Source organism: Grus americana, chromosome Z (assembly GCF_028858705.1).
Source record: "Grus americana isolate bGruAme1 chromosome Z, bGruAme1.mat, whole genome shotgun sequence".
Lineage (NCBI taxonomy): Eukaryota > Metazoa > Chordata > Aves > Gruiformes > Gruidae > Grus > Grus americana.
This window is the reverse complement of record NC_072891.1, coordinates 85,620,050-85,633,298: the sequence shown is the minus strand read 5'-3', so window position 1 is coordinate 85,633,298 and position 13,249 is coordinate 85,620,050. Positions and strand designations below refer to the sequence as shown.

Sequence of the window (13,249 nt, the reverse complement as noted above, 5' to 3'; positions counted from 1 at the left end):
TAAATTAAAGTACTTGGATAGTATTAAGCATTCCCACCGCCTGATCATCAGGGGGTTGATACCTTAGTTTCCTCTGTGCCATGAAATGTGTGAAGATTGATTGTTACAGTTGAGATCAACTTTTTAAAAAAATGGAGTTTTTTTATCATTTTTGTTGAAACAACTTTCTAATCCTGCTTTTCTTGATACTGTGGAAATCCACATCAAATTTTTGAAGTGAACGTTTCTGTTATTGCTGACTTACAGAGGCTTTTAACTTCTAAGTTTTAAAACAAATGTTGTTCTGTGTACTAGTTAAAAATTTGTATGAAACTGCAGGTAGCAATGGAGGTGGGGAATAATGCTAAAATAGCTGTCAGCAAAATAGAAACGATGAAACTCTAGGATAGGAATTGCTTTCGTTGAGGCAGAATGAAGTGTCACAGATGTCAGGATGCAATGCTGATAGTTGGACAAGTTATTCGTGCTTAAAACTTCATAGATCTTTCACTGAGGGAGGGATTCAGCATTTTTTTGCAGAAAGGGTATGCTTTTCACAGAAGTCGAGCTGTTCAGTGGAAAATAGCATACCCAGCATACCAGCGCTCAGGAGATGCAAACTGAGCTCCTTCAGTGTGTGTCTACATCCGCATACGTACGTGTACAAATGTTACTTCTGTGAAAGCAACTACCGTCAAAGTCAACACTTGTAAAAGATGTGAATGACCAGAATATCATTTAAATAAGCGGCCAATATATAGCAGAACTCATGAATTTCCAGTGTCACAGTGGTTTGTCATTACGTTCAATGCTAACTTGAGGATGGCAGCAGTCACTGTAGGAATGCACCTTTTGGGGGTTTCTGCCAGCCAAGTGACTGATACCTATCACATGCACTACTAAAATATAAATACAGTAAATATCACGTGCGCTATCTACCTGAATCAAGCGCAGAAGGACAGAAGCTATCATCTGTGTCAGATGTATAAAATGTACGGGCAAGATTGATCGTTGTGATGCATACACACTTGTACTTGTGAAGCTCGTGCTGACGTGCACTATTATAGCAATGGCTGAGGACCATATTTTTCCGTTCTAGATAGCCATGTAGGCATAACACTTACTGTCCCAGCAAAGGGCTACAAGAATTTACTTTGTGGCAATGTCTTTTTTTTTTTCATTTAAGTATCGATGTGTCTTATGGGAGAGATCTTTGTGAGGGATGAAGAAGCCTTCTTGGCTCATCTTTAGAATGGAGGCACGCTCTCCCCAAGCAGTCAAAAATGATGCATTCTAGAGTTCAGGATAATTAGTCTTTTATGCCTTTATACCCACAGGCAGGTGTTTAGCCATCTCCAGGAAAGCAGGGCGTCTTCATGTATAATGACTTGGGAAGACAAACACCGTTGCTGCAAATGTCCCCCCTTCCTCCTTTTCCCCCAGCTTTCTATGCTGAGCATGACGTCATATGGTCTGGAACATCCCTTTGGTCACTGGGGTCAGCTGTCCCGGCTGTGTCCCCTCCAACTCCTTGTGCACCCCCAGCCCACTCGCTGGTGGGGTGGTGTGAGGAGCAGCACAGCCCTTGGCTCTGTGCGAGCACTGCTCGGCAGGAACGGAAACATCCCCGTGTTACCAGCACTGTGTCCAGCACAGATCCAAAACACAGCCCCACGCTGGCTACTGCGAAGAAATTTAACTCTACCTCAACCAAAAACAGCACAAGGTTTGATATCTTGGGTATGCTTACTGGTGGTACTGGTTATTTATTATCTTAGAATCACAGAATAATTTTGGTTGCCTCTCTGGAGATTCTGCAGTCAGCTCCCCTGCTCAAAGCATGGGGAGCTCCAAAGTTATATCAGGCTGATCAATTAAAAAATTGCAGACTGCCTTCAAGCAGAACACCCTAACCGTGAATGGTTGCCACAGAGATCTATCTGCATGCACCAGTGGTGGAGCTTCCTGGTAGTCAGGAGATCCTAGATGGAACTTGCTCCATTGAGGTGTGAGAGAAGTGATCATGGTAGATGGGGGTAGGCTCGTATGGCTGCAAAACTGACTTCTAAAGGAGGAAATGTGTTGGTTTCCAAGTTTTGTAAGGTGGTCAGATGTAATGATTCACTGAAGTTTAGTAAAGTACAGTATGAAAACTTGAGAAGGAGCACCACGAATCTTACTCAACTGTTAACTGGTTGTTCAGGAAGGGTACTGAATGTCAGACTGTTGCAGTCAGAATGTGACATAGAGAAGAAAGAACAGTTGCTTGCTGTATCAAAGCTATGGTTCTGTCAAGTGCTGCTGTTAGTATGGAACCTGCCACCTGCTCCCAGATTCCTCTTTTATTCAAGGTTTCAGTTTCAGATTACATATTGTGTTCCACTAACCAATTTCTCAAGATGCACTTGAAAAAGTATTGTCTGATACCATATGTACCCTTGCTCCACTCCATTGTGTTCCGCAAAAGGGCACTTTAAGAGAGTGTGCGCCTTGAGATCAATTTATAATAGAGAAGGATACAGCTTGTTTGATAACATGAGCTTATACCCATAACAGTCAGCCAGGAACAGAGCTCCTGTAGTATAGACACTCTCGCTTAAGTATTTTGGGAATGTCAGAGAGCATTGGATGCTACTTTGCTCGGAACCATGTAAGGATTAATTGGGAAGTGAGAGGTCTGATCACTTTTTGCAGATGTCAACATAATTCAGTGCTCTTGGTCACGGTGATGTCTAGTATGCAAAAATATTTCCAGATGTGTGTGGTTGTAGGTAGATAAAATTCAAATAATTTTCACAGCAGATACATTGAAATCAGCTTGTGGAAATGATCAAGGTGCATATTGAGTTGCATGTATATGGCTTCAAGTTTGATCATTTCTACATCAGTAAGCTAAAACTGCAAAGTAATAAAATATATCATAAATATTTCCTTCTGGAACAATTTTTCCTTTATACAGATACAGTATGATTGGATAATTCCAGAGTAAATCCGTAAGATGGTGTTCGTTGATCTTTCTCTAAGACAAATCTGATTTCAGTTCACAGTTTGCCTAAGAATTTAAAAATATCTTTTCTTCCACTGTCTTTTAGAAAGTTAGAGTCTTTGGTGCAATGCTCACTATACTTTTGTGTTGTAAGCTTCTTGGGCTTACCTTTCCACCTCCACAGGAAACCAACTGAGGATATTGTCAGATACATTAGAAAGCAGAATTCATTTGGCTGAAGTATTAAATGAACTACTAATAATTTTTGACATAAAAATAGTCTGTAACCCTAGAGATAATATGGGTAAAGTGAACAGAAATTAAGTAAATCATAAGGTGAATGCAAGTGGGAAGTGAAGGTTGATGCATATTTTTAGTACTGTTTCATAAAGATTTTTTTGGACAGGCTGCATTCAGTAACAGAAAGGGTCCTAGCTTAGATTGTAGTAACATAATTTTGGGCTGATTTCCAATATTCAGGAATGCATATGTTCTTGATCCTTCATTGCAACTCATAATTTTAGGAATATTGTGCTGGGAAAATACGGCACATTAGCCAGCAGCACAAATAGCAGGAGAAGCCACAATATTCGTTTCCCCTCAACCCAGCCAAAAGCAGATTATTTGGCTGACTATCAAAAGGAGCAGCAGTAATTGTTTCCAGTATCAGTGAAGGCATTTTACTGTTTAAAAAACTCAAAGCTTCCATTTCATTAACTCAAGAAAAGACTTGGTCTCTGCCATCAGTTAGAGGATAAAAATGGGATTCTCATGGCAAGCTGTAGGTTGGTGTCTCCCTGTGCCTTGCTGCTGCTGGGTGCTCCGAGTGCCTCTGCAGTGAGTGCAGGAGCGGTCTGCAAGAGCAGCTTCCCACGCCTGGGTCACGAATGCGGCAGGACCTGCTGTTGGGTGTGATGAAGTGCCCAGGAGCTCAGCCTGATTAAAGCTACCTTGTGAACACGGGTTGAAAGGTGGTCCCAGGTTTGCAACTTAGTCTTGGTTTGTGGAACAGTAAAAATAGAAAAGGAGAAGCATGGAAAACAAGATTATAGGCAAACTGTAGATGGTGATGGGATGGCTTGCTGCCAAACTCTGTGGCGACCTGCTGGTCTCCTCCTGCCTCTTCTGTCTGGATTAGACCTTGAGCAGAACAAAGGGAGAGCGCCCGTCGGCCTGCGTGCCCGTTGCCCAGGTTATTGACTGACAATAGAGGTGGTGATGAAGACGCGCAGTCGGTATGTGAGCACAGCACCGCGTGTTGTTAGAGCAATAAATGCGGGTTTGCATTTGATGGAGGGCAGGTCATCCTCAATGCAGATTCTCTGCTCCGTTCTCATGGCATAGAGATAATTGTACCAAATTCTCTTGTCATAGAATAAGTTGCTTTTAGGCAAAAATCTGTCTGATTCCTGATCTCAGCTTTTCATTTGATTCTTTTGACTGTTGTTTGTGTTCACTTTATTTTATCTGATATATGATGAATCTAAAATGTCTTTCATGTGTCTTTCTATTTTATAATACTCTTTCACCAAACACAGAACTCTGCACAGAGCTCTCCAGGTTAGCGGCTGCAGTGTAATTATAAATTGCACATAAGCACGCTGCTCGCTGTTGGTGATATCCTTTTTCTTTATCTGCATGTAGATGATAAAATTACCTACTTAATGTTTCTATGAAATACTACAAAAATTACGGAAACTGGATGTTAGGAACAAGTTTCCTTTTCAGACAATATTTTGATACCATTCTGCAGTCAGAATTGTCATTACTTTGTACTTGATGTATTTATTACTGATGACTACTGTATTGAACCATTTGTTTAATTAAACATGGCTATTCTTCTGCATGCCCCACCCCTCCAAAAGAGCAAAGGATCCCATCATGCAAACTGCTGGTGGGAAAGTGACGCTCGCCAGCATGAGCATGAACCAGTCCTGGCCACGTGCTTTATAAATGGACACCAGAACAGGCTTTTACACAGTATTTTCTGACTCAGGCTGTTTCATAGGTTCACAGACTTTTTAGAAATAACTGCTTAATTGGTTGGACATGCTAACTATTATACTGTTTTAATGCAAAATTTCTATTAGAGCTTGCTAAATGCCCCATTTGACAACAACAACAACAAAAAAGCCTTTCTTCTCACCATATTTGTATGCAGTAGAAGGTCAAAGACACAATCTATTATTTGAAGTTTGCATAAAATCATGAATTGTTGTGATCCTTCTTAATCGTTATCGTGTTAAGCAATTTTATAGGTAATTGGACTGTATCTTGTCAGTTGGACTGAGAAAAATGCGTTTCCTTCCCAAACAAACTCTATAGGTAAAATTCATTAAAACACGGTCGATGGTAGTGTACAGAGCTTCACTATTAGCTGTTTTTCCTCTTGTCCCAGTACTTGTGCCCACATAGCTTAATGAGAAGTACAATGCTGATGTGCTGTCTCTGGACATGTGTGTGCTGCGTGATTGGCTCCATGAGGTTTTCAGTCATAATTTCATAGGAAGAAAGGATCTGCTATGCTTTTCGGACATTATCAACATAAATATTCATGAGCAACTAACAATGTCCTTACATACTGTCCTCTTATTATAAGTGATGTGGTATGGGCTATGAAGTTTATTTTATAAACCTCAGTTACCAAGAATATTTCTTCCTGGGGGGGATTGTTTTAAAAATAAAATAGAAAAAAATAACCTTTCCAAATTTGATTTAATGAAGACATTTTAAATAATAATTTATTTCATTCTTAAATGATTTCCTGTAGTTTATACAAGAGCAAAAGTGTCAGGATTTTACTTGTCGTGTATGAAGCAAACTTCCTTACCTCTTGGTCGAAAGTTCTCCTGGCATTTGCCGTACCTGCGGTTTTTTGTAGTTTGCTCCCTCTTTGAGTTCGCCTGCCAGCAGAACACAAGGCTGGGTTAGATGGGCTCAATCATGTGGAATAGAAAAAGGAAATCTTTTCTTGAGAAGCGGTGAGGAAAAAGAATAGAAAACGGTTCATCAATGTCCAAGGTGTTTTCTTAACCTTCAGCTTGGTACCCCCAGAAGAGACAGTGCCTTCAGGGCAGGTTTTTCTCTCCTTAAGGGGAAGTTTCTTTCAGAGTACTAGGTATCATAACCATAGACTAGAAAAGCAGAAAGAAAGCTAGCCATTTCTCTTAGAAGTTAAGTGCTGGCTTTTGTCAGTTACTCAAAGCAAATGAGGGTCCCGAGTTTCCCGCTTAAATATGCGACGACTTAATGACCCCAGTGCGATCTGTTTGGTTTACTTGACCTACTGAAAAAGAGGCGCAGGTATTATTTAATAGTGAAACTATAAACATTTTTGTGATTTGTGTTCCTGAGGGTATCAACTACTGTTTGTGCCAAGAAAAGAAAAAAAGAAACGCTGCTAACGGTCAGCACCATGGCCCTTTTCAGCTAAATTTATGTAAATCCAATTTATTTTGACCCACTACTGTTCTGGAGCGTGGTGGCAAAATGGTTAAGACATCTTGCTATGGAAAGAAGGTGTTAATTTGAGCTCTACTCTGGATTTACATAAAATTAAGCCTTCAGTCCATCTGTGAATATTTATCTGGTCATTTCTGCTGAGGAATCAAAGGTGGCGAAATGAGATGCTTGACACATCACTGACTTTTTTGTCTGTGACTACAAAAGCTGGTATGCTTTAACTATGTTAATCTGATATGTCAGTTGGGTTTGGCATGGATTTTTAACCTTTCAAAACTGCATAGCACCACCTCTCCACCTAAACTACATTTTTTTCATTAATAGTTGGAATAATCAAAACTGCTACTGCTCTTTTTTCCAGATCACTTTTCATAACTCATTTCTACTATGAAATTTAGAGATAACAATCCGAAGTTTTAGTTCTGGAATTGGAATATTAGAACGTGTTTATAAGCCTCATTACTATTTGTTCCTCGGTTACTCTTTGGGCTTTTTTACTTTTCTTCTTTGTTTTGCAATCTTTTCATCGTTTTGTTTCTTATCTCAGCTTGGGGATAGAGGTCATGCTTTCTGCTGATGTTTAATTGCTTCTAGCACAAGGTGCTTGAAGCCTCTGCTTAGTACTAACACATATATATGTATATGTATGCATATTTAAAAAGAATTGAGAATTTTCATAAAATAGGCTATGTAATTAAGCCATTTCTGAAACCAAGTAATTGTCAAGCGATTTCTAGAATTAGAGATCCTTTTCTTAGAAAGGAAAAGAAGAAAAACAAAAAATAAACCAACAGGTGTCAGCAAAGACCATGTAACAAAACATTGGGTCAAATCCCATCAACAGTATATGCTGCATTCATGACAAATCCCTGTTGTTTTTCATTTAATTCTCTCAAAAGATCTTGAGATCCTATTTGTGATCAGTCAACTCAGAATCCAGAATATCACACCCATGTGTTAAGATTGAATTGAATTGCTTTCAGTAGAAAATGCAAGAAATCCCTTAGAGGTAATGTCAATTCCATCTTAATGAATTGTTCTCCCACACTATAATCCAAGTGAGGTCTTTTGTGGATTTTTAAAATGCCATTGATTTTTTCCCCCCTTTTTTTTCTGTTTTTTTTTTTTTTTTTTTTTTTATCTTGCAGTGAACAGAGCCTTTAGAAAGTCCATTCAGCTTTTAGGATTTTTTGTTCTGGCATAGTGATGGTGGATTTTTTTTTTTGTTTGTCCCAGTTCTTAGGTAAGTCTGTGTCCAAGAGCAGTATGTCAAAAAGTTCCTTTGCATCTCTCATTGTTACTTATTGGCAGGTTTGTCACTTGAGGGTCAAAATAAAGCTCACTCAACCAAGGCAATGGCAGCCACGGTAGCAAGCCTCGGGTCAGTCCCACCACTTGAGATTTGCCGCAGGGCAGTCAGTTGGAATTCATTTTGCATTTGTTTCGCTGAACGCTATTGCTCTTACGCTGCAAAGAGGAAGAAGTTGTGGGTAGACTACTGCATGTTATAAGGATTATTTCCTTCACGTGCTCATTTTCTCTTTTTGCGTTAAAGTGCTTATTACCAATGAGGAGATGAATCTTGTAAAACAAGAAAATCCATTACTCGTGATGGCATTGCTTCTAGTGGTTTATACTTGTTTATTTTTAAGATTAGTGATAAAACCTCCGACCTGTGTACATTGCCTTGAAGTTCTTAGAGAATACTAGTAGTGCTGAGGGGCTGAATCTCTGAGGCTGAATTTAAACTACTTGAAAATAGTGTCCTTTCTATGCCCACGAAAGATCCATTTTTGGGGGAAAGTTAGATTCAAGAGGTTATAACTTGTTATGTCAGATCTGAATTGGTGGTTGAAAGCATTTTAGAGGTCTGGGGAGCTGACAGTGAATCTCTTGCCGTACTGTGTTAAGTCAACTCGAACATACTACGTTAGGAAAAAACGCAAAGGCAAATGATTTTGGTCTATACGTGGAATTGTCAGGCAAAGTGGTAATCTTCTACTGTTACACATTTTAAGTGCAGTTCTGTCACAGGGCCAGAACTGACAAGTGAACCTAAGGTTGAATTGTCTCCCCATTCTCTAAAGAAAAATAAAAAAACTTGCATTTTTCTTTATTTGAACTGAAAGCATAGCAAATTATGTCCGAGCAAGTTATTGTAGAAGTAGAGACGGGCAGACTTCAGTGGTTTCTGAGCAAGTCTTTTTCACTAATATTTTTAATTGTGATTTTTCCCTTCTTCTTTTCTCTTCTTTTCTGTATCATATGTTTATGTGGGAGATTAAACTAAAGTTAAAGTATAGTTACCTCATAAGGTTAATAGAGGAATAATAAACTACTAATGACACTAATAATGTACTAACCCTTTTTATGATACGACTTAAGAAAAAAAAGGAGGTCAAGCAAGAAGGAAAATGCCATAGCACCTAACATTTTATTAGCTACAATATCCTTAATTTAAAATGTAATATCTATATTACAGATAGAATAGATATCTATATATAATACTATCTAGATATAATACTATCTAATCTATCTATAGTAATATCTATTATTATTCTATCTGGCCACTAATAAAAAACTACCAGCAAAATTATTGCCATTAGATTCCCTCACTCTCTGTACTTTCATGTACTTTGAGAACTGTCTTTAAAAATTAATGAAAACAAGTGATCCGATAAGGTGTTTAAGGAGTGTTGTTTCGCAAGTTGACATCTTTGGAGGCAGAAGCCTCCTATCCACTGAGTAAGTGTTTCATTGCCAGCACATCTCACTCTTGATGGGGAGTAGCCTCTGCTAACTTTGAGAGAGTAGTTCTGTCTCCATTCGCATTTAGTCCTTGGAGTAGTGAAAAGTGGTAACAAGAGTAGTAATGGTGGTGATGGGGTTCTGTTTGTGTTTTGAATAGCTGTGAATGAGGAACATGATGTGGGAAATCTCAGATCCATCCAGCTGGATCTGGTCCACCAGAAGAATATATTTAACCAGTAATTTACTCTGTTTCCTTTTTTCCCAGAAATCTGCTAGAAGTGTGTAGGAGCAGGCAATGGTGTGGACAACGTGGGTTAAAAGCTTGCACTCCCTTATCCTTTCTCCAAGGTCTTGTAATCCATCTTCTGGCATGTGAATGGTTGTAGTGTCAACTGCTCACATGCGCTTTCTCCTTTGTCATGTCACATGTGCTTTATTCTTTATCATGTGTTAACCATACACCAACCATTTGACAGGGTTGTTGGCGTTTTGGTCCTGAGGGATGCACATATGGGAGAAGAGAAGGACATGTGGCATTAGATTGTCTTCAAAGATACTTTGTGGTTTGCGGTAACCAAAGGGTTCCTCACATCTGCTGTAAATCGATGAACATTCGTTGCATGGTAGTAATTTCCAGTGACAACTGATAGGTGCCGGTTTAGAAGCGAAAGGCCACAAATCACATGGGCCAATGCCATTTTTTTAAATATGTTTTTAGCAGAGAATTCACTCTTAAGACAGCTTTTTGCAAGTTTGAGTAATTTACTTTGTCTTTTTCTTTTTTTCCCTCTGCAGCAGGTCCATGGCTCTGTTTGTATACGTAGTCTGGTGGTGGGTAGAGGTACCCGTGGTTGGTATTGAAAGTGGGAGCACGCTTAGAGGAAAAAAAGAGAATTCAGAGGACTTGGGTTGTAAAGCACAGCAGGGAGGGGGCTCGACGAGCAAGGCTCAGTGCACTTCACTGCGTCCCAGCATGGGTTTTGATGTGGTATGTGCTGAAGCAGCTCCTCTGGATTAGGATGTAGGTGTTATGAAACAAGTCGCTGAGTTATGATCTGTTGTCTGTATACCCGGCTATCTCTGTCAAGAAAAAGTTCACCCATGGGTCAGCTGCAGTTCTGCTGTTCCTCATGCGTGCCATGCTGGTTCTTGACGTTTTTCATACGTGTTAGAAGGCTTCTTCCACTTTCTTACAGACTTAAAATGGGGGTATATTATTTTGAAGTGAGTTATTTTGGAGTTGCCTTCTTTCTTTATGGGCGTGCTTTTGTTCATCCTCTTTTCCAGACTTTTGCTCTTTAAACACCTCTGATACTTAGTGCACTGAAGAGTCCCTTTGGTATTCGTCTCTGCTTAGAATCATGTTTGGGCTTCAGTACCTGTAACTTTAAACACGTTGGTCACAATGGCTCTTAGTCTTTAACTTCACTTTTCTCATAGTTGTATGCAGGTACTGATCATGTAGCTTCAGGATGGTGTATTGCAAAGATTTTACAAATTATGCTGCTAACAGAATTTTTCAGTACTTTTTGGTTATTGAAAACAATCCTGAAGAAAGTCCTCTTATCTATATCTTATATAACAATATAGTCTTACAAGGATGCAAGTCACATGAAGTCATAAGACCTTACCAATTAATGTGTACTAGAGTTTTGTGTATCAGAACTATGTTTCCACCTGGAGTTTCGGTTTTGCTCTGCAGACTGCATGCAGCATTATAGTTGTGGCCACGATTGTGCAGAATATTTAGCAATGCAAGGGTAAAATCTCCGCTCTGTCATATGATAATGTGTTTCTCTTTTTTTCCGTGGTCTTCTCTGTCTCTTTCCTTTCTGCTGTCCATCCAAGTCATTAAATTTAATTTCTCTGTAATTAAAATAAGTTACATTCTGGATCCATATGAAGGATCACTGTTCATGACTTAGTTCTATCCGCCACATATCCATAAGATTGTTGAACTTTATAGGTATTATATTTGGGGCCACTAGCACTTTGAAAAGGCAACCTTATTACCTTGAAGTTCCATGCAGCATACTGCTTATGGTGTTGGCATACCTTATGAGTTACAAGAGCCTTAGAAAAAGCATGAATATCCCAGGTTAGTATGAGAAACATGAGTAGGGCTCCTTAGCAAGTGTTGTGGTTTGACCTGAGAATGGCTTGTACCGAACAATTTGTTGCTTGGTAGTTCCGGATGAGTTATTGACACTTGTCTGGGTTGAACGGCCTCAGTCACTAAGTACCTGTGGTCATAAGCAACCATGTGACTGATGATTAGTCCAGGCGAGTTTATAGGGTGTAACCATACTCACTTTCTTGTGCAAGAAGTCACAAGACACGTTTCAACATCCTACAAGAGTTTTCAGACCTTAAGGATAAAATACCAGCATGCACAAGCTAATACTACTCAAAGAAGTGGTGGTTATTTAAATTGGATGGATTTATAATAGTGAGTCTAGCTAGTGCTATATAAATAGTATAGCACAGTTCCCTTCTCTTTTTAATGCCTATAAAAAAGATATTTTAAAAGTTAATTTTTCAAAATTGCAGATCAGGCATAAAATCACAAGAAGTATTTAAAGCATAAAATTCCCAAAGTAATGTTGGATTTGTAGTATTTTCAGTACTTGCAGCCATATTCCTAGATGGGACAGGATTTTGCTAGATTTTCTGGGCACATCCATGCTAAGTGCAGGAAACCTGGCCATTAGGATGACGTTTTCAAATCTTGGAAATTTTGGGCTTTGATGCTACTTGGAGAAATTCTGCGTATCACCTTCTGTCCTTTACAGCTGAGAGCGTACCAGCCATTGCTAGGATATCCCTGAACCTCTTGATCTGCTGCTGCCAAAAAACCCCTCTTGTGGTCTTATATGTTGTACTGGGGCAATTTTTCCTCAAGTCTCTCTGGGCCATGGAGACCATCCAGGTGCTCACCTGCCTGAGGATCATAATCTCACACTTTGCATCCAAGACTCCAACCTACTATATCTTTCTTCATGTTTACTTTTATTAAAAGCATTCATTAGCTTAAGTCTTTGCCGTAACAGAGTGCTCTACTGATATAAGTCCTGTTTTTAAGGCTGATACCACTATTTATTTTATTTTATTTTTTGCATAAAGAGCCGGTTAGGATCACAGCCCCATTGAACCAGGCTGCAGAAAAAAAAAGAGTAAAGGTTTACTTCTGCCCTGAAGACATCACAGTCTAAATAGATGAGAGAGAATAGAAGAAATAGATACAAACACATAGCTGCAAAAAAGGGTAGATTTTTGCAAGTGGTGTCTAAAATATATTTTCTTCATACCAATTTTTTTTTCTTCCAAGTGTCTTTTAGGGTTTTTGACGGTTAGTAGATGCCTGGATTTAGAGTGAAAAATAAAATTTCTATGTTTGAGGCCATATTATCATTATACTCATTTTAGTGTCTGTACAGCATCAGCATCTGAGACTGCAGGAACTTAACTGCTTTACTTGTTGGCATTACACCGAACTTGATTTCGGTGAACCATAAAAAGTTTGGCCCTGAAGGTAAAATTACACTGTATGCATGTTCCTAACATACTGCTTTGGGGATAAACATGGCTTAAATCAACTCATCGCTCACAGCTAAATTCCTTCTCCAAATGCAGTTTCCCTGTAGATAGTAATGTTCAGTAAGACTTACTTTCTTTAAAACCGTAAAGTTTTTTGAACATAATTCTGTCAATAACCATATTTGAGCAGGGTAGCAAACAATTCACATAATCCTAATAAAGATTTGGGGGTTTTGTGAAAGGAAGGGAGGGTCACACACCAACATTTTTAATTAGCTTTCATTAGTACCTCTAATTTGTTCAAATGTGTTCCGAGCGTTTGCATATTGTGTTTGCTCACATGTACATAATGAAAACTTTTGGACTTCATTGAAACTTTATTTGGTAATTGTGCACTTGGAAAATTAAAATTGAAGTTTATGATACCCTGGCTCCTACTTGCTCAGTTCATAGTGCGTTGTTAAGATGCCATCACTTGAGAGCTTTGTTACAGCGACGTCTCTGTTGTGGCTTAATATGCTGTGGGTTCAGCTG

At 39.0% G+C, this 13,249-nt stretch overlaps 1 protein-coding gene across 3 annotated transcripts in view; it reads left to right on the top strand.

Moving 5' to 3' along the window:
• Positions 1-13,249, top strand: part of FAM172A (family with sequence similarity 172 member A) — a 267,639-nt gene that overhangs the window by 39,117 nt on the left and 215,273 nt on the right. The window lies entirely within an intron of this gene.